The sequence below is a fragment of the Pygocentrus nattereri genome, chromosome 9 (genome assembly GCF_015220715.1).
Source record: "Pygocentrus nattereri isolate fPygNat1 chromosome 9, fPygNat1.pri, whole genome shotgun sequence".
Classification (NCBI taxonomy): domain Eukaryota; kingdom Metazoa; phylum Chordata; class Actinopteri; order Characiformes; family Serrasalmidae; genus Pygocentrus; species Pygocentrus nattereri.
The window spans coordinates 7179993-7201302 of record NC_051219.1 but is presented as its reverse complement, the minus strand read 5'-3'; the positions used below and the strand labels follow the sequence as shown (position 1 = coordinate 7201302).

General features: G+C 40.3%; 2 protein-coding genes across 2 annotated transcripts in view; one reads left to right on the top strand and one right to left on the bottom strand.

Moving 5' to 3' along the window:
• Positions 1–21310, bottom strand: part of LOC108415618 (protein NLRC5-like) — an 802877-nt gene that overhangs the window by 163870 nt on the left and 617697 nt on the right.
• LOC108415395 (NACHT, LRR and PYD domains-containing protein 3-like) overlaps positions 1–21310 on the top strand; it is an 843678-nt gene that overhangs the window by 229546 nt on the left and 592822 nt on the right. The window lies entirely within an intron of this gene.

Here is a 21310-nt window from a genome sequence, read left to right as displayed (position 1 = left end):
TGGTTCTCACATCAGGACCACTGAGAAACTTTAAAACTGGTCTGCAGAGATTTTTTATTTAATAAAACACTTGATAAAAACAACAAACTGCTCAAATCACATCAGTCTACTACATATTATATAGCTGAAAACTTGTGGTGTGAATTGAAGAGGGACGTCCACAAACGAAGACTGAAGAACATTAAGGAAGTGGAAATGTTCTGCATGGAGGAGATGGTCTGAGACCCCTCAACAAGTGTTCTCCACCTTTGATAAGCATTACAGAAAACAGCTCAGTGCTCTTATTCTCTCCAGAGAAGGCCAGCGAAGTGTTACTGAAGAAAACATGTTTCTGTTGTTGTTCCAGATCACAGTGTAGAAATTAAAATATGCTGCTGACCCATTTCTTTATGCTGGACATGTCACTCACTGCACGTGTGACTTATATAATATACTGACTGTAGCTCATTTTCATGAAGGCTGCCAGTGATTCTGGAGCTGAATATAGGCAACATGCTGTTATCTGAAACTTTCACAGCTCTACACTTTATATTCCAATTATCATTGTTTTTAATTGAGAAATGGGGATTTTTTTTATATTTTATCATTTTTTAAATATTTTAGTTGTTTATTATGGAAAGTTAAGCAAAACTAAATGGGACAATATGTATTTGGAAAAACTGAAAAATACTGTCTAACTGTGTTATATGGTCTCTAATACACATCTACTATATTAGTTACAGTTTATTCACTTTATTCAGTTCCAGTTTTAACACATTTACATTTAGGAGGCGAATGACGATTCACAGAACACAAAAGAGATTTTGCAGCGCTGTTTCTGGACCACAGGGTGATTTTTTCCAGTCAGAATGTTCAGAATGTAGTACGACAGGCAAAGAATCACTTTAAAGACCTTCTTTGATGTCAAACGCACAGATGAACAGATTCATTTGTGTCACACTGTAACATCAATTGCGTTAATTACAGGGTTTATGAATGAAGAGACCGTCACATAAAAGGAGGCCCTGAGTCGATACAGCATTCAACATGTGTGCTGATAAAGAATTTTGAGCAGGCAGTGCCAATGTAGACATGCTGTTAGATCTTAGGTAGTTACCTGGTACTAACATTAGTCTCTATGGACTCTTAACCAAATCATACATACCACTGATTAAAGATGACCAGACAGTATTGATGGGGATCAGTATCAGATGTCAGAAGGAAAAAAGAATGATGTGATCTAACCCTGTAACAAACCTATCCTGAAACAGCCCTCAGTCACACTGTGTGATGTGATGTTAGCTGTGTAGGTCTTCCTGTGGGGTAGTGGAGTGTTGGAGCAGTTAATACTACAGGCTGATTGGAGATTAATGCGAGATTCTCAGGAGAAAATAAACACATTCTACCCACAATTATATGCATATACATGTACAAACACACACCTGGAATATGGACTCCAGAGGGGTCATGTTGATCTTTGCTCTCTCCTTTTGGGCGCTATGGAAAAGCAGGAAAAAAACTAAATATTAATCTGTATGATATTTATACAGCATGAACCACTAAACAGACCAACAGGTAAAAACTACCATGATAAAATACATTAAAGCTGCATGAGTCTAAACTGAAGATATATGAACCTCTACCAGTTAAATAGTTGATCTACAACATTGGAATGATCTTTAGTCTTTGGATCCCCCTCCCATTCCCACCCACCAACACAAAGCAAGCTGTAGAACCAACGGTGACCAGTGGAGATCAGTAAGAGTTTGTTAGCATTATTAAGCACTGTAGTGACTTCAATTTCTAGAGATGAGGTAGACAGTTTATTAGCAGTATCTCCTTTCTATTTGGATATAGATAATAAAAGTATGGCCTTATGTTAACGTGGCTTGAGAGGAGATCTGAATACTCAATACAGTCTACATAGAGCACATTGACTGTGGTCCAAAGCTAAAGCTCTATTCAAGTTGGATTAGTTTTGACAGAGGAGGTCTGGTAATGTCATTTGTGAAGGACTCAACTGGTCAATTTGTATAGGATAAATTTCTCAAAATTACCCCAAATAACCCATTTTAAAATGCCATAGCCTGAATTTTCACATCAATAGGGTCATAGTTAAACAGATCTCAACAAAAAACAGCAAAAATGAATGTCCAGTTAGTGCCAGTTAGAACAGTATTAAGGTAGTAATGTGTGGTCACTTAACTTTAAAATAAGTCCCACCAGGACAGAAATCGCTCTGCTTTCAGATATTTTATTTTCCTACTTCTAATCAGCAGAGCACGAAAAAGGTGTTGATTACATTTTACCAGTTAGCTTCGTTTCCTGGTTGCAAAAATTAGCTGTTGATGACTTTTTACCAGGTTCTGTTAATACATTACTGTAATGTCAATTCAAGCAGGACTACTAATAATATAATAATTAATATTAATAATAAACAATTACATTTATTTAATACTTTGCACCAGAATTATTACTTAGCAGACTTAGGAAAAGCTACTGACATCCCCTCAGCAGAGTATTGATTTATTCTACTGTAAGAGAGATGTTTCTTCTAGTCATGTTATCTTACAGTCTTTGTACAGCAGCAGCTCTTAGTCAGAGCATCAAACCCCCGTGTCTCTTTTGTCAGGATTGAAAAGTTACAAGCCTATAAACACTTGGCTTTCTGTTCAGACTGATCTGCTGCTCAATAATAATCAAGAGTGTCCTTTTGTGTAATGAACTGTAATGAGGCAAATATCACCTCTACAGCAGCGTTTAAGGTGGAATGGAACGTCTGAATAAGAAGCAAATTTCAGTCTCATCTATTCAGCTTCATTACCGGCACTGGAGTTTGATTAATTGATTAATACTTCATACATCTCTGTTGTTTATAACCATTAAAAGTAAAACAAAACATGTAACTCTTCATCCATACATCTCTTTTCCTCCTCACAGCAGTAATATTTCCATTTTAGTGTATGCTATTCTAATAACTTCTTAATATATTTTCCTTACCACTTATGAGCTCAGCATCATCCAACTAACACAAACAACATTCAATCCTCAAAGTCGATTCATTCATTCTTTTTGCTGCCACTCACTTTTCCCTTTATTTCTTCTAAATTTCTGCTACCTTTATGAAGTGTAAATTATTCAATTAAAAGCTGCATCAGTCACTGGTTGTCCACTAGTGAAAGAGTGGGAACTTTTTCAATTGAATATTTCCATATATACACCTCCAGTTCTTTCTAGAAGAACCGACCCTAAAATCACCTGGTGATTTTTCAGGATTTAAGGCCCGTCTAACCGCCTCCCTCGGAGGGCTTTCGTCCACATCAGCAGCTTCTTTTACTTAACTCTCACTTAGACCCAAACTTGGCACTCAGCCAAACATAAACTTCGCATGCATGCTTTACTCCGTCTCTCCAAAAAAAAAAGCATAGGGATGCAGCGGTTTTCCTCATTTAATTCTCTTTTCTCTATATTTTCTCTGTAATTACTTCTTTTTGTGCACATGTTCACATTTCTCTACTTATCTTTACTTCTCTTTGTTTCTTCACTTTTCCTCTATTATCCTTACGTACCTTTATTAACTTTTAACTACCAAATTCCCTGGGACCAGGTTGTTTTCCCCAAATTTAAACTATTACATTTATTTCTCAAGGCCCAAGTTTCACACTGTGGCGAATGGAAAACACATGACTTACTGTTAACGAGATAAAAGGGCCCTAATCTATGTTACGCTCACATGGTGTCAATCAATCATACTTCTAGCGCTACTCCTAGGGTATTACAATTCTTATTTTCTCTATTTCCTCTTTTCTATTCTCTTATTCCTCTATTCTCTTTATCTCTTTTTTCCTTTTTCTATTTTTACCATACTCCCCCCTTTTATTGTGGCGGGCACCCCACAATAAAATCAATTTAGCAGAGACAGTCGACACCCCACCTACACAAACAAACACTAGCAAGCACAGTTAACACAACCACAACAGATTCACACAGTGTGATCCAAACAGAAACCTCAGCCTCTACCATCGCTAAGATCAGGGCCCACAAAGTGAGAAAAAACTCTTCGTAATATGCCTGCAAAACGCGGTGACCCCAGCGGGAAGCAGAAGACGAAGGCCCCGGACCACACACGCTCAACGTTCGTGATGCCAAAATTGTTGTTTATTCTCAGTTGTGTAGGTATGGAGACGAAAACTCTGTAGACACTATCTGGATTTAAACATAAACAACTTTATTTCAAATTAAAACATAGTGCTGTAGCCCTGTGGGAGTCCCAGAGGCCAAATGTGGGATCTCTCCGTTCTGTCCGAGTTGACTCTGGTTTATATATGGTGAATGACCGCACATAATTAATGCACACATCCATACGTTCATATAAGGAAACATCTGGAAAGGCTTATTCTAATGCAATGCAATCAGGTACCCCCGGCAAACACTGTTCTCATCACATTGGTATGTTATTCTATACATTGGCTCCCTCAAGTGAGGCCCTCAGCAGACTTGGTGTGGAGTCTACAAGTCTCTGGAATTGTACTGGAGGGAGGGAACAGCGTTCTTCCAGAAGATATTCCCTCAGTTGGAGGTGGAGAGCTCTGTCTAACACGCTGCTCCAAAATCTCCCATAGCTGTTCAACTGGGTTGAGATTTGGTGTCTGTAAAGGCTGCAGCACAGCCCAAACACCTAAAGGCAGATGTCACTGTAGTCCCTGTTTCTATGGAAACACTGGCCAGATGAGCAGCCTTTGTGACTGAAGCTCTGTGTCCAATAATGAACCCTCTTTCACAGTCATTTACATCCAAAGCTGAGGTCAGATGGGTCAGCTCAGCATTTTTATACATGCCCCAGAGCACAGTGGGATATTATTTACTTAATTCTATCATCCAGCACACCTGTCTGGAAACATCTGCACACGGATTGTTTCTCCACTCATTTATTTATTTATTTTTTCTTTAAATTTATCACTTGTTCAAACCAAATTCAGCTTAAATAAAACAATAATAGAGTAAATCTACTCTACATTACTAGCACTAATAATAACTATAGTGGTACATGATTTGTTGTCCAGTAGGTTATAAATAGAAAAATTAATCTGTGGTAAAATCATAACTCTGGAGCCTTTTGAGAATTCATGTGTAAAAAGTAGGAAAATGATGGTTAATCCATGATAAAGAGGATTAACAGACAAAGCTCAGCTCTTCTCTTAAATAGGGAATCTACCAGTAGCTCTTATTATAGTGATCTGAGATGGATTGGCTATGCCTCGATCCAGACAGTAGGGGGCGATCACAGGCTTTTCCTCATTCTAGATAAAGCCATCTATGGGGAAACTGCACTGGTGTTTACAGGTGGTCTTTTACTCCCTCTATTCAGGGGGGTAACAAATATCCATGATACTGTACTCACCTCAGTTCAGGTGAAGACTCTCCCTGTTTGAAGGTTGTGTCTCTGAACATTGATGCATCACTCTTCATAGACACACAGCTGGGCTCAGGAGAGTCTGGTCTCTCACTCTGAAAGTGACTAAAACACATTCAACCATCTGTTAAGAGCCGTAGTCTTTACTGTGTCTCCCACCATCACACAGTGACTTCATCTCTTATTACACTCAGTCATTTCTCTAAACACTCTTTGGAGAAGGTGAAGTGGAAGCTGCTACTTTTTCCTTCTACATTTGGCCGACACACGTCAGAGTGACACACATGTATTACACACTTTCTGTGAATGGACTTCATTTTATGGCTTGAAAGTCTTTAAAACTTCACTTTCTTCTTTGGTGTTTTTGACACAGTATTAATCAAAGTCAGTGCTGAACCTTCAGAAAAGGTTATTTTCCCACATCAGGCTGTCAGATTAGATTCTATGTAAGCTGTTTACCCAGAAATCAATGGGCAACAGGGTTAAACAGAGAGATCATATTCCTCATCAAGCTGATCTTAATGCTGTAAAAACACATGAAATGAGTTCAAAAATCATTTTTATCAAAATGTTTCATTAAACTGTTTTCAGTAATTTTCATTTAAATGAACTGATGGATATAAATGGGTAACATGTTTGTGATTTTAGCCTAAAATTAGCAGCACTCAGGAATTACTAGCTTGACAGGGTTCACATGCTGCATGCTAACTACTAATTACCATATAGTTCGCATAAATTAAAAAGACATTTTTTCTAGTAATAATGTTGGTAACAGTGTCGAACAGTCGAGCTTTACTGCAGTCAGATCAGTGTTTTGTGTGTAAATTGAGAAAACAGAATAAAAACACTGACTTGTTTGATGGTTTTTCTGCAGAAAACAAGAAGATGATGCAAATTCCTGTTTATATCATAATTAAAGAAATGTCCCATTTTTTAACGTGGGGAACAGGTTTGGGTAACAGGGGTGCACATAAAATGTGGGACACAGGTTAAGGGGACTTTTTATTAAATTAAATTAATAAAGAAAAATAATTATTTTAATATTAAGTTGCTTGGAATTTGACCAAATAACAGAGATGTGTGAGAAATTAAAGGACAAACCAACATAAAGTGTCTGTGAAGGACGTTGGACCTCCAAGAGTGACAGGAACAGCTTTATTGTGCCTTGGTGTGGATTCTACAAGTCTCTGGAACTGTACTGGAGGGACGGAACACCGTTCTTCCAGAAGATATTCCCTCAGTTGGAGGTGGAGAGCGCTGTCTAACACGCTGCTCCAAAATCTCCCATAGCTGTTCAACTGGGTTGAGACTTGGTGTCTGTAAAGGCCGCAGCACAGCCCAGACACCTAAAGGCAGATGTCACTGTAGTCCCTGTTTCTATGGAAACACTGGCCAGATGAACAGCCTTTGTGACTGAAGCTCTGTGTCCAGTAATGAACCCTCTTTCACAGTCATTTACATCCAAAGCTGAGGTCAGATGGGTTAGCTCAGCATTTTTATACATGCCCCAGAGCACAGTGGGATATTATTTACTTAATTCTATCATCCAGCACACCTGTCTGGAAGCATCTGCACACGGATTGTTTCTCCACTCATTTATTTATTTTTTTTTCTTTAAATTTTTTACTTGTTCAAACCAAATTCAGCTCAGGATAAACAATAACAGAGTAAATCTACTCTACGTTACTAGAACTAATAATAACTATAGTGGTACATGATTTGTTGTCCAGTAGCTTATAAATAGAAAAATTCATCTGTGGTAAAATCATAACTCTGGAGCCATTTGAGAATTCATGTGTAAAAAGTAGGAAAATGATGGTTAATCCATGATAAAGAGGATTAACAGACATAAAGCTCAGCTCTTCTCTTAAACAGGGAATCTACCAGTAGCTCTTATTATAGTGATCTGAGATGGATTGGCTATGCCTCGTTCAAGACAGTAGGGGGCGATCAGAGGCCTTTCCTCATTCTAGATAAAGCCATCTATGGGGAAACTGCACTGGTGTTTACAGGTGGTCTTTTACTCCCTCTATTCAGGGGGGTAACAAATATCCATGATACTGTACTCACCTCAGTTCAGGTGAAGACTCTCCCTGTTTGAAGTAAATGCCTTTACCCATTGAATCATCACTCTTCATAGACACACAGCTGGGCTCAGGAGAGTCTGGTCTCTCACTCTGAAAGTGACTAAAACACATTCAACCATCTGTTAAGAGCCGTAGTCTTTACTGCGTCTCCCACCATCACACAGTGGCTTCATCTCTTATTACACTCAGTCATTTCTCTAAACACTCTTTGGAGAAGGTGAAGTGGAAGCTGCTACTTTTTCCTTCTACATTTGGCCGACACACGTCAGAGTGACACACATGTATTACACACTTTCTGTGAATGGACTTCATTTTATGGCTTGAAAGTCTTTAAAACTTCACTTTCTTCTTTGGTGTTTTTGACACAGTATTAATCAAAGTCAGTGCTGAACCTTCAGGAAAGGTTATTTTCCCACATCAGGCTGTCAGATTAGATACTATATAAGCTGTTTTACCCAGAAATCAGTGGGTAACAGTATTAAACTCAGAGATCATAGTCCACATTAAGCTGATATTAATCCAGTAAAAACACATGAAATAAGTTGAAAAATCATTTTTATCAAAATGTTTTTATTAAATTGTTTTAAGCCATTATCATTTCATTTTCATTTAATTGAACTGATGGATATAAATGGGTAACATGTTTGTGAATTTAGCCTAAAATTAGCAGCACTCAGGAATTACTAGCTTGACAGGGTGCACATGCTGCATGCTAACTACTAATTACCATATAGTTTGCATAAATTAAAGACATTTTTTTCTAGTAATAATGTTGGTAACAGTGTTGAACAGTCGAGCTTTACTGCAGTCAGATCAGTGTTTTGTGTGTAAATTGAGAAAACAGAATAAAAACACTGACTTGTTTGATGGTTTTACTGCAGAAAACAAGAAGATGATGCAAATTCCTGTTTATATTATAATGTAATAATTTATATCATAATGAAATGTCCCATTTTTTTAATGTGGGGAACAGGTTTGGGTAACAGGGGTGCACATAAAATGTGGGACACAGGTTAAGGGGACTTTTTATTAAATTAAATTAACAAAGAAAAATAAATATTTTAATATTAAGCTGCTTGGAATTTGACCAAATAACAGAGATGTGTGAGAAGTTAAAGGAAAAACCAACATAAAGTGTCTGTGAAGGATGTTGGACCTCCAAGAGTGACAGGAACAGCTTTATTGTGCCTTGGTGTGGATTCTACAAGTCTGGAACTGTACTGGAGGGAGGGAACACCGTCCTTCCAGAAATCTTTAAGATATTTTTAATCCTGTTAAGAATCTTAACAGGATTAAACTCAGACACCATGGTCCTCATTAAGTTGATATTAATGCAGTAAAAATACATAAAACAATGTATTTTTTGACAATAAACTGGACTGGGCTAAGAACACTGACGCCCTCTACAGGAAGGGCCAAAGTCGTCTCTATTTTCTGAGGCGCCTGAGGTCCTTCAACATCTGCCGGACTATGCTCAGGATCTTCTATGAGTCTGTGGTGGCGAGTGCTATCCTCTATGCTGTTGCATGCTGGGGAAGCAGGCTGAGGGTGGCAGATGCCAACAGACTCAACAAATTGATCCGCAAGGCCGGTGATGTTGTGTGTGTGGAGCTGGACTCGCTGACGGCAGTGTCGGAGAGGAGGACGCTGTCTAAGCTGCGGGCCATTATGAACAATGGCTCCCACCCACTCTACGATACGGTGATGAGACACAAGAGCTCATTCAGCTCAAGACTCATTCTACCAAAATGCACCACAGAGCGCCACAGGAAGTCATTCTTACCTGTGGCCATCAAACTCCATAACTCCTCCCTCAGTGTGTGATTCAAAAAACTGTTCATATGTGCAATAATAACAATTGTGTGTGTAGAGTACTTAAATCTGGTGTACATACTGTAAATTCTATATATTGTTTTAAATTATTAGTAAAGTGTTTATTTTTACATAAATGGCTGCAACTGTAACAACTGCAATTTCCCCCTGGGATCAATAAAGGAATCTGAATCTGAATCTGAATCTAAAATAAGCTGAAAATTTGTTTTATTCAAAATGTTTTCATTAAACTATTATATGTGTATTTTTCATCTTTCTCTTTCCTCTGCCCTCTCTTCTCCTCTGACTCTTGCCTCAACACTTTCCTCTCTCCTCATCTTCTCCTCCCTGAGCTCCATCCTCCATCCCTAATACATCTTCCCTCTCTGTCTACAACAAACACTTAATAATCATATGAATTATTACAGGCTGCTTATTTTTCAGTCACAGTTCTAACTGCCTTTTTTAGCCGTTGCTAAATGAAGTCCTCAACAGTTCGTCTCCAGTCAACAACATAACAGCCTAACTGCACCTGTGTGTGGCTCAGTCTAACGTATTGGACTTGTTGTGGGAAGTGAGTCTCTCCCAGAGAAAGAAGTTCCTGAATGTGGCCACAGACACAGGAAAGTGTAGGTCACTGGTGGAAGTCAAGTTCCTTTAGTCGGCTATAAAGTGTGCAGATAAGCTCAGATTGCAGTGTAGTAGTTACTGAAGAGAGCCGGCATAAGAGCTATGCTAATCCAGCTTGGAGAGAGCCTGGAGAGAGACGAGTCACAGCCCCCCATCTAATTACCCTGGGTCCCCAGCCTGGGTTGGGTGATAGGGGTATGTGCCCCCTGGGTTGGGTGATAGGGGTATGTGCCCCCTTCCCCTGTGTAAATTTCCAAAACAGGTGTTTTTGATCCACAAACTTCCCAGGGTTCCACGGACCCATCCCTACTTCTTTGCAACATATTGCAAGCACCAAATTTGGATTTAGCACATATTTACAAAAAACAGTAAAACATATATTATCGTTTATCTATCGTTTTTCTTTGCAGTTCATATACCTTCCCAACTTTTGTCACTGAAATGTCCTGACCAATTTCTCTGACCACTGAGATTCTCTCTGTTCTCTCTATTCACTTTTCTAAGATCCACATACAGATGCAGTGGAGTCTCATTGTTTTGGTCAGTGTAAGAACATTTATGCTTCATGCAATCTCACCTCTGACGTTCTTCAGTCTTGTGTTCCACAGAGCCGCTCATTTTGGAGGTCAAGCTTCCTCCTAAAAATTAAAAATGAAACATTTTCTTTCAATTATGTTACTTGAATCTTCAGCAGGAGCTACAGAAACACTAAACATGTGAGAAAAGACTGTTTGGTTAATGTTAATGTACATAAAGAAATAGTGCAGAAGAAATACAGGTGTTACTCATAATGATGCATTCATAACAACCTATGAAGGTAAAACCCCTGAGAGGAACCAACACTCATAAGGAGAAACACCATAAGATCTTGAAGAAGAACCAGTTCTGGATAATATGAAGATGAATTACTCCACACACAGTAGTCCAATATTCAGAAAGGTCCGTACTACCAAATGTGATGATGTGCTTCTAAGCTTTAAGTGGTTCCTGAGCTATGAAACCCAAACAAATGTCTACATTTAAAGGTTGAAGGGTTTAATGAAACTGTAGTTTTCAGCTGTTCACATATGCAGCTCTCTGCTTCTCTGTTCTCCAGCGTAAAAGACTTAAAAGAACATAAAAGAAGATGAGGTTTCTGGAATTATGGGTCCTGTGATGATGAGTAGATCTACATGATCTGTGGGATGAGTAAATAGGTATTGTAAAGCACATGATGGAAACAGTAATTAGGACATAAAAAGGTAATGAAGGATAACAAAGCAATACATAGCCAAGTTAAGCAGACGCATCTCAGTTGTTGAATTAGAGCTGCTACAGACCGCTACATATGAACACCTCCTCAATTTATCAGTCTTGTGCGGCCCCTACAGTTCACACCTTTTGCTAACCCGAAATCACACCTGAAACTAGCCATTACAATTAAGCACTAGGTAGAACAAGACAGCCTTGTAACTAATCAATCACAGCTGATCACCTGATCTAGACTTTCTGAAGACAGCGATTAGTTCAGTTTCTACTGTAATCAATCACAGCTGATCACCTGATCTAGACTTTCTGAAGACAGCGATTAGTTAAGTTTCTACTGTAATCAATCACAGCTGATCACCTGATCTAGACTTTCTGAAGACAGCGATTAGTTCAGTTTCTACTGTAATCAATTACAGCTGATCACCTGGTCTAGACTTACTGAAGACAGCGATTAGTTAAGTTTCTACTGTAATCAATCACAGCTGATTACCTGATCTAGACTTTCTGAAGACTGTGATTAGTTCAGTTTTTACTGTAATCAATCACAGCTGATCACCTAATCTAGACTTTCTGAAGACAGCGATTAGTTAAGTTTCTACTGTAATCAATCACAGCTGATTACCTGATCTAGACTTTCTGAAGACAGCGATTAGTTAAGTTTCTACTGTAATCAATCACAGCTGATTACCTGATCTAGACTTTCTGAAGACAGCGATTAGTTAAGTTTCTACTGTAATCAATCACAACTGATTACCTGATCTAGACTTTCTGAAGACTGTGATTAGTTCAGTTTTTACTGTAATCAATCACAGCTGATCACCTAATCTAGACTTTCTGAAGACAGCGATTAGTTAAGTTTCTACTGTAATCAATCACAGCTGATCACCTAATCTAGACTTTCTGAAGACAGCGATTAGTTAAGTTTCTACTGTAATCAATCACAGCTGATTACCTGATCTAGACTTACTGAAGACTGTGATTAGTTCAGTTTTTACTGTAATCAATCACAGCTGATCACCTAATCTAGACTTTCTGAAGACAGCGATTAGTTAAGTTTCTACTGTAATCAATCACAGCTGATTACCTGATCTAGACTTACTGAAGACAGTGATTAGTTCAGTTTCTACTGTAATCAATCACAGCTGATCACCTAATCTAGACTTTCTGAAGACAGCGATTAGTTAAGTTTCTACTGTAATCAATCACAGCTGATTACCTGATCTAGACTTACTGAAGACTGTGATTAGTTCAGTTTCTACTGTAATCAATCACAGCTGATCACCTAATCTAGACTTTCTGAAGACAGCGATTAGTTAAGTTTCTACTGTAATCAATCACAGCTGATCACCTAATCTAGACTTTCTGAAGACAGCGATTAGTTAAGTTTCTACTGTAATCAATCACAGCTGATCACCTGATCTAGACTTTCTGAAGACTGTGATTAGTTCAGTTTCTACTGTAATCAATCACAGCTGATCACCTAATCTAGACTTTCTGAAGACAGCGATTAGTTAAGTTTCTACTGTAATCAATCACCGCTGATCACCTAATCTAGACTTTCTGAAGACAGCAATTAGTTAAGTTTCTACTGTAATCAATCACAGCTGATCACCTAATCTAGACTTTCTGAAGACAGCGATTAGTTAAGTTTCTACTGTAATCAATCACAGCTGATCACCTGATCTAGACTTAATGAAGACAGCGATTAGTTAAGTTTCTACTGTAATCAATCACCGCTGATCACCTAATCTAGACTTTCTGAAGACAGCGATTAGTTAAGTTTCTACTGTAATCAATCACCGCTGATCACCTAATCTAGACTTACTGAAGACAGCGATTAGTTAAGTTTCTACTGTAATCAATCACAGCTGATCACCTAATCTAGACTTTCTGAAGACAGCGATTAGTTAAGTTTCTACTGTAATCAATCACAGCTGATCACCTAATCTAGACTTTCTGAAGACAGCGATTAGTTAAGTTTCTACTGTAATCAATCACAGCTGATCACCTAATCTAGACTTTCTGAAGACAGCGATTAGTTAAGTTTCTACTGTAATCAATCACAGCTGATCACCTAATCTAGACTTACTGAAGACAGTGATTAGTTCAGTTTTTACTGTAATCAATCACAGCTGATCACCTAATCTAGACTTTCTGAAGACAGCGATTAGTTAAGTTTCTACTGTAATCAATCACAGCTGATTACCTGATCTAGACTTACTGAAGACAGTGATTAGTTCAGTTTTTACTGTAATCAATCACAGCTGATCACCTAATCTAGACTTTCTGAAGACAGCGATTAGTTAAGTTTCTACTGTAATCAATCACAGCTGATCACCTAATCTAGACTTTCTGAAGACAGCGATTAGTTATGTTTCTACTGTAATCAATCACAGCTGATCACCTAATCTAGACTTTCTGAAAACAGCGATTAGTTAAGTTTCTACTGTAATCAATCACAGCTGATCACCTGGTCTAGACTTTCTGAAGACAGCGAGTAGTTCAGTTTCTACTGTAATCAATCACAGCTAATCACCTAATCTAGATTTACTGAAGACAGCGATTAGTTACGTTTGTAAAGGAGGAGCTGGTCACCACTGATTAATAACTTAAAACACTTGTTTGTCACAGCTGTTTACCTTGTAACTTCCAAAAGTAAAGTCTGCATCCCAAGTCCACATTACCCTCCTTACAGCCACATTACTCCCCTTACAACATTACCTCCTTTACAGCCACATAATCCCCTTACAGCCACATTGCCCCCTTCCAGACACATTAACCCTTTATAGTCACATTATCCCTTTTACAGCCACATTATCCCCCTTATAGCCACATTATCCCCCTTACAACCACATTACCCCATTACACCCACATTATCCCCTGAAGATCCACACATGCAGTTTTGAGTCACATTCCAACTCGCGTTTTAGATTTCCACAGGAAAGCTTTATTTCTTCAAAAATTAAAGACAAGAAATCTGAACAAAACGATTAAAAATGCTTATAAACTGAAAACTAGGTATTTATATTCATGTTTCTAATTCCTAAATCCTAAAACTGCGGTCAGAAAAGGTGAGGCTCCGTCACCTCGAACTGCATGTCTTGTCTCCTGAACGTGCCTATTGACATAATCCTCAAACAAACAGTAATTAACCAAATCTCAATCGCTACTGCCACCTACAGGCGCCTAGAGGTAACACACATTTCAAATACCATTAAAATTGGCACTTACATATCCGGCCCCTAATTGTCTTGTAAATAAACAAACAATTACCATAAACACTAAACTATATAATTCCTAAAGACATGATAGCAGTAAACAACCTCTTAAACAGCTCAAAACAACCAAATATTGTACAATTGTCCGATATGTTTTCATAAACTGAAACATGGAGTCAGAGGTTCAAGCACATGACTCACCGCTGGAGATCAGTCTTTACCACTGTCTCATACAGCAAGCAATATGCTACATATCCGCTTCAAGTAAGAGACACAACTTAGTGACCGGTCTCAGGAGAAGATTCGTGCTGGTCTTCAGTCGGACCTGGCGAACTCTCCCCTTACTATCCTGGATGGTCTCAATGACTCGACCCATGATCCAGGAACTTCTGGGAGCAGAATCATCAATCAGCAGCACAATGTCACCAACTGCAACATTACGCCTCGGGTGCAGCCACTTTTGCCATAGCTGCAGGTCTGGCAAATACTCCTTAGTCCAGCGTTTCCAAAATAACTCTGCCATGTACTGAACCTGGCGCCATCTGCGTCTTGAGTAGATATCCTTGGCATTGAAAATACCTGGAGGTATTACAGGTTTAGCCTTCATCAAGAGAAGATGGTTCGGGGTAATTGCCTCCAAGTCGTTAGGATCATCCGACACTTTCGTGAGAGGGCGACTATTGATGACGGCCTCAACCTCGCACACAAGTGTTTGCAGACCCTCCTCATCCAAAGTCTGCTGCTTCATGACAGAATTCAGAATCTTCCGCACTGATCTTATCTGGCGTTCCCACACCCCGCCATGGTGGGATGCTGTTGTGGGGTTAAAGATCCACTTAATGTTCCTTTGTGCCATTTCAGCTTCAATCTGTTCCTTATTTAACTCCTGTACTGCCTGTCGCAGCTCACGTTCTGCACCGATGAAGTTTGTGCCATTGTCCGATCTGATCACTTTGACTTGACCCCTTCTAGCAACAAATCTTCGTAGGGCATGAATACAGGAGTCCGTATCAAGCGAACTTGCAACCTCGAGATGAACTGCTCTTACTGCAAGACACGTAAAAAGCACTCCATATCTCTTCAAAATGGTACGGCCTCTCTTGATTTCAAATGGGCCAAAATAATCGACACCGACATTAGTAAACGGCGGCTCATCGGGTAAGACTCTGTCTTTTGGAAGGTCAGCCATAATCTGACTGCTTGCAGTTCCGTGCTGGCGTCTACAGATGACGCACTGAGACAGCATGTTCCTAATGACAGCATGAGGCCTAGGTAACCAATACCTTTCCCTCAGTTTCGACAGCACGTAATTGCGACCACTGTGTCCAACGTCTTTATGGACTGCTCTTAGGATAAGCGATGTAATGTGCATACCCCTTGACAAGATAGCCGGGTACTTTGACTCTTCAGGCATACTGGCTCTATTCAGTCTGCCACCCACTCTCACAATGTTGTCCTGCAGGACAGGTGACAACCTGTAGAGGGGGCTGCTTTTTGAGACCATTTTCCTTTTTTTCAATGCAGCTATCTCTTTAGAGAATGCACGTCGTTGGCTAATTCGTACAATCTCTGACTCAGCATCTACGATGTCATCCAAGGACGGACAACCAACACACAAAGAAGCCGTCAATTCAGCCATCCTTCTTTGCACATTCTTCTTATCCTTTCCCAGACCATCACTTGATGCAAATTCCTTTCGTTTTTGACTTAGAAGCTTCATGGTATTCTTAAGCTTGATCATCCACGCAACCGCTCGCTTCAGACGATGCCAATCTGAATAATGCTCAATGAACTTTAGGACTACATCCTCTGCATTCTCAGTGACCACAGTGAATAACGCAGCTTCCTTCACTTCAGGATCTTTCACCAGAGACTGATTGAAACTGTCTGGAGAGATAGGCCATGCATCCTCAGGCCGCAGCAGGAATTCCGGCCCCGATAACCAGATATTGGCCTTCAGGAATGCTTCCACTGTGCAACCCCTGGAAGCGTGGTCCGCTGGATTGTTGAAGGATTCCACATATCTCCATTGGCTTACCTTGGACTGTTCTCTGATTGTTGTAATCCGGTTGGCAACAAACGTACGAAACCTTGCTGATTCATTCTGGATGTACCTAAGAACTGTGGTACTATCAGTCCAGAATACCGATTCCTCCAAGTCAATATCTAGCTCGGCCCGTATCATGTTGTCCATCTTTGCAGCTACTGTCGCTGCAGAGAGCTCCAGCCTAGGTATCGTGACTGGTTTTAGAGGCGCAACTCTTGCCTTTCCCATTATGAAAGAACACTGTTCTTCATACTTCTCATTTTTCAAGACCAGGTAAGTACAAGTGCCATAACCTCGCTCACTAGCATCAGTGAAATGATGCAGTCTTGCTTCTGTGACTGCTCCAAAGTCATGCGTCTTAACGCATCGCCTCACTTCCAGTTCTGACAACTTGTGCAGGTGAGTTATCCATTGTTCCCACTGCTTCACTAGGGGTTCTGGCATATCATCATCCCATCCATGTTTTCTCATACTCAATTCCTGCAGTATACCTTTCACTGGAAGGATTATGGGAGAGAGAATCCCCAGAGGGTCGTAGATGGAACTAACCATGGACAACAAACCTCGTCTTGTGAGCACTTTCCGCTTAATGGTAACTTTGAACTTCAAGGCATCTGATTCAATGCACCATTGGACTCCTAGAGCCCTTTCTAGAGGAAGTAAGTCTTTGTCCAAATCCAAATTTCGGACCCCTGAGGCCCTCTCCTCTTCTGGAACTGATGCCAGGACTTTGCGACTATTAGAGGTCCACTTGGTCACTCTAAATCCGCCCAAAGCACACAGAGCTCTTACTTCCTGTATCAGTGCCACTGCTTCATCCTCGGATCCAACTGACCGGAGGCAGTCATCGACATAGAAGTGTCGCATCACTGTTTTGGATGCCTCTGCACTGAACTGATCTTGGAAGTGCTCAGCGCACTGCTTGAGTGCATAGTTAGCACAACTTGGGGATGAGGTAGCCCCAAATAAATGCACAACCATCCTATGTTCCTCTAATTCTTGTCTGTGGTCCCCCTGTGGCCACCACAGAAATCTCAAAAGGTTCACATCTTTGGCAGGGACCCCTACCTGATGGAACATGCCTTCTATATCTGACATGAAGGCTACTGGTTCTTGCCTGAACCTCAATAAGACACCAATCAAGGAGTTGGTTAGGTCTGGCCCTTGAAGTAGCTGTGAGTTCAGGGAAATTCCTTGGAACTTGGCTGCACAGTCGAAGACTACCCTGATCTTATGCTTGGTACGGTGGTAGACCCCGTGATGTGGGATGTACCACGTCCTTGTTTCATCTTCGTTGTTGTGGACCTCATCTTCGGGAATTTTCTCTGCATAGCCCTTCTCAAGCATGTCACTCATGAACTTGACATAATCCTGACAGAACTGCTCATTTCTCATGAATTTCCTTCGCAGGTGTTCTGCCCTTTGCACAGCTATCACACGGTTGTTCGGAAACTTGGCATCCACTGCTTTCAGGGGAAGACCAATGCTAAAGTGTCCATCGATCAACTGTACTGACTTAGACACAGAATCCATGAATCGTTTGTCTTCTACAGACATTTCCATTTTCTCTGCTTGCTGAGCTTCAGGAAAGTCAAGCTTCATTTGATGATGTATGAGATCATCAAGACACGCCACGGAAATTCTGTTCACTGATTCTTCTGGCCATTCCTCGTCCTTCTTCTGCAGAGGACCATTCACAACCCACCCAAGGACAGTTCTGATAGCATAAGGCCCATTACCTGCACTATTCACAACTTTCCATGGCTCCAAAGCCTTCGGCACATTGGTTCCTATTAATAATCCTATGCCAGCCTCAATCTTCCTGACATGAATTTCCTTCAGGTGTGGCCATTTATCCACATCTTCTTGTCTAGGAATGCAGTCGTCCTTGACAGGAATCTCCTTTTGTGAATACACCTGAGGAAGTGGCACATAGGAATCACCTTCCAACCCACAAATCTCCAGTCCTGTGACAGCATGCGTGCTAACAGGTCTTTCTTGTCCCATAGTGCGAAGTAAGATGTTGGTCTTTCTTCCAGTCACATTGAGATCACGCATCAGGTCTTCAGAACAGAAACAAGCTGAACTACCTGAATCTAAAAATGCGTAGGTCTGCACAACATGTGTTCCTTTCTCAGACTTAACTTTCACTGGGACCACAGCAAGGGCGCATTTTGCATCTCCGGCCCCGGTGCAACCACATGTTTCCTTATCCAATGATGGTGGACTGCTGTCAGTCACTGTCTTGTTATTCTCGGCTTGGCCAGTAAGCTTGCTGGCTATGTGCAGAATAGTAGGATGTTTCAATGAGCACTTCTTACATGTTATTTTCTGCTCACAAGCTTTGCTCATATGCCCAGGTAACAGGCAACCAAAGCATAAGCCTTTGGACTTCAGAAATTGCAGCCTCTCTTTGTGAGGTTTCTGCACAATGGACTTACAAGATGCCAACTTGTGTTCTTTTTGACAGAAATGACATTTATCACTGGAGGAACTCAAGTCCTTTGCCTTGCTTATTGACTGTTTAGTGTCAGTCACGAGTTCAGCAATTGTGGCAAATGTGCTTTTCTTTTCTTTGAACCTTTGTGGGTGGCCAGGTTTAGCTATACCTTTGTCTTTTGAACTCACAGGCTCTTGGATGTTGCCAAATAATGGATCAGTAGCTATTCTTGCCTGTCTCTCCACAAAGTACACCAAATTTTCAAACCTGGCTCTGACACCAGTCCTTTCCTGTATGTCACACGCGAATCCCCTCCATCTTTCTCTCAGCCTGAAAGGGAGTTTTGCTATTATTGCACGTATGTTAGTTGGACTGTCCATTTCTTCTTTAAACTCCATTCCTTCCACTGTATTCAGGCAGCTTGTAAGAAAAACAGCCAATTCAGTCAAAGATGCTCCGTCTTCTGATTTTAAGACAGGCCACTTTAATGCCTTCTCCACATATGCCACAGCAATGGTGTATTCGTTACCATAATGCTGGTGCAATAGCTTTTTAGCCTCTTTGTACCCTAAGTCAGGATGTATGTGCTGACAACTTCGTACCAGCACTTTGGGTTGACCGCTTGTGTACTGCTCCAGAAAGAATAAACGATCTTTACTACTGGAGGTTCTGTCTTCAATTCCATGCTCAAAAGCTTTAGTAAAAAATCTGTATTCAGTTGGGTCTCCACTAAAAACAGGAATGTCCACTGATGGTAAGGATGACAACCTTTGCTGTTTCACAAGCAGTTCAGTGATATCATTCTGATGTTTCATAACACCAAGCAGGTCCCTAATCTGTATATCACGTAGTCTTCCACCAACATGAGAACCACTGTCAGCATGTGAGCGTGGGGGAGATACAACATTACTGTGTGCGTTTTGCCTTCTAGTCACACCGCAATGTGACCTTGGCTGAGGAGAATGCCTTGTTGGTCGCTGTAGAAGAAAAGCCACATCATCTTCCTCACCCTTCTCATAATCATCAGAGAATGCCGCTTCAGCATGCAAATTCCTCACCACACGAGGCCTCCCCTGTTCTTGCTCTTGCACATCAGACTCATGTAAACCAAGCACCTCAATTTTAGCATTTGCTGCATCAATAGCTGTTTGCAATTCTAGCTCCTCTTTCTTTGCTTGCAACTGGGCCAATTCTCTGTCAATTTCTTGTTTTCGTTTCAATGCAGTAGCCTGTGCAATCAAAGCTGCTCTTTCAGCCTCGTACTTAAGCTTTGTGGATGAGGCAATTGAAGACACAACTGAAGCTGCTCTGCTATGAGGAGATTTACCCAACTTGTGTGATAAACTGACCATTGAAGCACTATCTGCAGGGCTTACTTCAGAATCATACTGTCTTGCTTCTTTAGCTTGCTCAGCAGCTCTTTTTAACCATCTCTCAACATCCTTCACAAACCCATTAAGATGTTTGGTCATAGATTCATACCAGGTTTTCTGGTCTTTAATCATATCCTCTTCAGACATATATTCTTTTACCGTTTCATTCAGACTGCAAAATTCCATGTTCACTTCTGTAAACTCTGTTGACAATTTCCGGGAAACTGTATGAGCATTATTTTCATCTTCCATTAGGACATCAATATCCTTCATTATTCGACAGAGGTGTGCAAACTTGGATTTTCTATTTGCCAATGTCATGCTAAGCTTTTGTTCAATGCCTTTAGCAGTTAGCTTTAACGTCCTCTTAGGACGAACAACAGCATCACTTTGTTCATACATATTAAATCCTCAGATATTCCTCTTTTCCACAAACACAATCCCAATAATCGTCATATGTAGTCATTTTCCATAAGGGAAGTTTCCATATTCCTCAGAACTAGCATTAGCAGACAGCAGTATTGACAATTTAGCTGAGTCATTGGCTAACTCCATTAGCAAAGCCAGACACATTTCTTACTTGTTCCTTCGACAAAAATCCAAACTTGTGGTCAATACTTGCACATAGATGACTGAATCCACTCTTCAGGACATCCACGGGGTTTCTTCATCCATTAGGAGCTCTTTTCTGACTTTTTGAAGATCCACACATGCAGTTTTGAGTCACATTCCAACTCGCGTTTTAGATTTCCACAGGAAAGCTTTATTTCTTCAAAAATTAAAGACAAGAAATCTGAACAAAACGATTAAAAATGCTTATAAACTGAAAACTAGGTATTTATATTCATGTTTCTAATTCCTAAATCCTAAAACTGCGGTCAGAAAAGGTGAGGCTCCGTCACCTCGAACTGCATGTCTTGTCTCCTGAACGTGCCTATTGACATAATCCTCAAACAAACAGTAATTAACCAAATCTCAATCGCTACTGCCACCTACAGGCGCCTAGAGGTAACACACATTTCAAATACCATTAAAATTGGCACTTACATCCCCCTTATAACCA